Raw genomic sequence first — 3,872 nt, forward strand, 5'->3', positions numbered from 1 at the left:
CATGATCAACTCATCGCCGGCTCACTACAGAGCACGGGTCTCCTTTCAGTATGAGAAGGATTTGACCATAGTCCACCACGCTGGCCGAGTGCGGATTGGCAGACTTTACACACCTTTGAGAACATAGTGGCTTGCAGGTTTCTTCACGATGTTTGCCTTCACCGATAAAGCGAGTGATATTAAATTTGGGTAAACGCAAATGACTCTGAAAATTTCAAGGAGGAGATAAATTCACGGTCCTAATATCACATATTTGACTTTCTCGCTACTTAGCTACCCTCTAGGTAACAAGCTAGTCAGTAGGCACCAACAATGAGTCACCCCACAGTAGATCATCTCGGCGCCATAACTCAGGCTCCGACCTGTGGACCCTCATCTACTTGTCCCTAGAGATATTTTTAATAAAACAAAAATCCGTGGAATGTAGTACATAAATTAATTATAGGGCCGTGTCCACACTACACGAACTGTGAGCGGCTCTCTGCCGACTCGAGCTATCTGCCGACTCGAGCTATCTGCCGACTCGAGCTATCTGCCGACTCGAGCTATCTGCCGACTCGAGCTATCGTCGAATTTTAGGAAGAGAAGGTAAATATGTTGTGAATCACCTACTAGGTATTTTTACTAGTTAATTGAGTTTTATATTTTCATATTATTATATTATTGTAAAGCTTGTTTAAATTATCAAACGTACTGTTATAAATTTATAATTAATATCTATTTAAGTAATCTGTAAAAAATTGTAATCCTATTTGGCCTTATTTTCAGTCTGTTATTATGTAAAATTATATTGTATATATCGCTGTTGATTGCAAAAAAAACGAATAAAATAAAAATAAAATAAATGGTTAGTCCAAATATAATAAACGGAAAAGCTGACTGACTGATCTATCAACGCACAGCTCAAACTACTGAACGGATCGGGCTGAAAGGCATGCAGATAGCTATTATGAAGTAGACATCCGCTAAGAAAGGATTTTTTAAAAATACAACCCCTAAGGGGGTAAAATACGGGGTCGAAAGTGCAGTCCACGCGGACGAAGTCTCGGGAATAAGCTGGCATGATGAAAATAATGTACCGGGCGCATTGTTTGCTGCGAATCAGCCGCTCACTGAATGAGTCGGCAACGAACAGCAGCTAGTGCGCCCAGTGGGGACACGGCCTTACGCGGCGGGGACAGCAGAGCGAAGTGGAGGGGCGCGACAAGGCACGTGCTACGACCACTTCATGACGTGTTCTCATTGAGCCCTGAGTTGGGGGGTTGTTCAGGAAATTCGTGTTTAAAACGAAATGATACTCATTTTTGTGTGGCGTTGAGTTTGCTATTCACGATGGGTTGGTCCCACAGTTAAACTTTATTATAACGAGTCCACCCTAACAATATTAATGATTTTTCGCCATAATATTGTGACGTAGAAAGTAAGTATATTATTTAAAATCATTAGGTATATTATATTATATTATATACTATATATAGCTCAATTACCACTCACTCACTCACTCACTGACTCATTGACATAATTGTTCTCCTAGAAAGAGATAGAAAATGATATAATAATGTATGGGAGATATGTTCAGAAGTGGGATTCGAGTAGGGAAAAATTATGACATTTCAGAAAAACAAGATGGCGGGCCGACCTGACTTTTGTAACTTTTTGTTTTCCAACCGATTTTGTTACAACTTGCAACTATTGAAGATATTAGTAAACATGTTTTAGAAAAAGTGTAAAAAATTGGAAAAAACAAGATGGCGGCCGAGATTTTCAAAAAATTTCCTCCTGTAAAATTTTGTATGAAACTTTTTTTTTTCAATCACGGTTTCATATAGAAGACAAAGATTCCTTTAGGGCAACATATGGAGGGAGCTGATGATTGAGGATTTCGGAGACGGGTGAAGGGCACGCTCAAGGTATTGAAGATAGGTGGGAGGTGCTCGACCAAATGTCATTCGAAACCTCATCCAATTGCCAAAAATTTGAAAAAAAATTTAAAATTCCGAAAAAAAGATGGCCGCCATACAAATTTCATCGGCGTCCATCTCGGAGGGTACGAAAGATGGAAGAGTGGTTTCGTGGCAAAAGATGATCAGGATTCAAAGGTCTATTCGATGACTTGAAAAAAAATTCAAAATGGCGGAATTTTTTTTTCATAGAAAATGTATGACTTTTTTAAAATTGTTCAAAGGGCCATTATAGACCTCGAGAGCTGCTTTAGCAGCTCGAGCAGCGAGCAAAATACTAGTTATACTATATATAGCTCAATTACCACTCACTCACTGATTGACATAATTGTTCTCCTAGAAAGAGATAGAAAATGATATAATAATGTATGGGAGATATGTTCAGAAGTGGGATTCGAGTAGGGAAAAATTATGACATTTCAGAAAAACAAGATGGCGGCCGACCTGACTTTTGTAACTTTTTTGTTTTCCAACCGATTTTGTTACAACTTGCAGCTCTTGTAGATGTTAGTAAACGATTTTTAGAAAATGTAAAAAAAATTGGAAAAACAAGATGGCGGCCGAGATTTTCAAAAAATTCCCTCCTGTAAAATTTTGTATGAAACTTTTTTTTTTCACTTATGGATTCATATAGAAGACAAAGATTCCTTTTGGGCAACATATGGAGGGAGCTGATGATTGAGGATTTCGGAGACGGGTGAAGGGCACGCTCGAGGTATTGAAGATAGGTGGGAGGTGCTCGACCAAATGTCATTCGAAACCTCATCCAATTGCCAAAAATTTGAAAAAAAATTCAAAATTCCGAAAAAAAGATGGCCGCCATACAAATTTCATCGGCGTCCATCTCGGAGGGTATGACAGATGGAAGAGTGGTTTTTTTGGCAAGAGATGATCAGGATCCGAAGATCTACTCGATGGATGGAAAAAAAATTCAAAATGGCGGAATTTTTTTTTTCATACAAAAATTTTTATTATTCAAAATGGCCATTATAGACCTCGAGAGCTGCTTTAGCAGCTCGAGCAGCGAGCAAAATACTAGTTATACTATATATAGCTCAATTACCACTGACTGACTCATTGACATAATTGTTCTCCTAGAAAGAGATAGAAAATGATATAATAATGTATGGGAGATATGTTCAGAAGTGGGATTTGAGTAGGGAAAAATTATGACATTTCAGAAAAACAAGATGGCGGCCGACCTGACTTTTGTAACTTTTTTGTTTTCCAACCGATTTTGTTTAAACTTGCAGTTGTTTTAGATATTAGCAAACGATTTTTAGAAAAAGTGAAAAATATTGAAAAAACAAGATGGCGGCCGAGATTTTCAAAAAATTTCCTCCTGTAAAATTTTGTATGAAACTTTTTTTTTTCACTTATAGTTTCATATAGAAGACAAAGATTCCTTTAGGGCAACATATGGAGGGAGCTGATGATTGAGGATTTCGGAGACGGGTGAAGGGCACGCTTGAGGTATCGAAGATAGGTGGGAGGTGCTCGACCAAATGTCATTCGAAACCTCATCCAATTGCCAAAAATTTGAAAAAAAATTCAAAATTGTGAAAAAAAGATGGCCGCCATACAAATTTCATCGGCGTCCATCTCGGAGGGTACGAAAGATGGAAGAGTGGTTTCTTGGCAAGAGATGATCAGGATCCGAAGGTCTATTTGATGACTTGAAAAAAAATTCAAAATGGCGGAATTTATTTTTTCATACAAAAAATTTTATTATTCAAAATGGCCATTATAGACCTCGAGAGCTGCTTTAGCAGCTCGAGCAGCGAGCAAAATACTAGTTATTATACTATATAGCTCAATTACCACTCACTCACTCACTCACTGACTCATTGACATAATTGTTCTCCTAGAAAGAGATAGAAAATGATATAATAATGTATGGGAGATATGTTC

Source organism: Maniola hyperantus, unplaced genomic scaffold (genome assembly GCF_902806685.2).
Source record: "Maniola hyperantus unplaced genomic scaffold, iAphHyp1.2, whole genome shotgun sequence".
Classification (NCBI taxonomy): domain Eukaryota; kingdom Metazoa; phylum Arthropoda; class Insecta; order Lepidoptera; family Nymphalidae; genus Maniola; species Maniola hyperantus.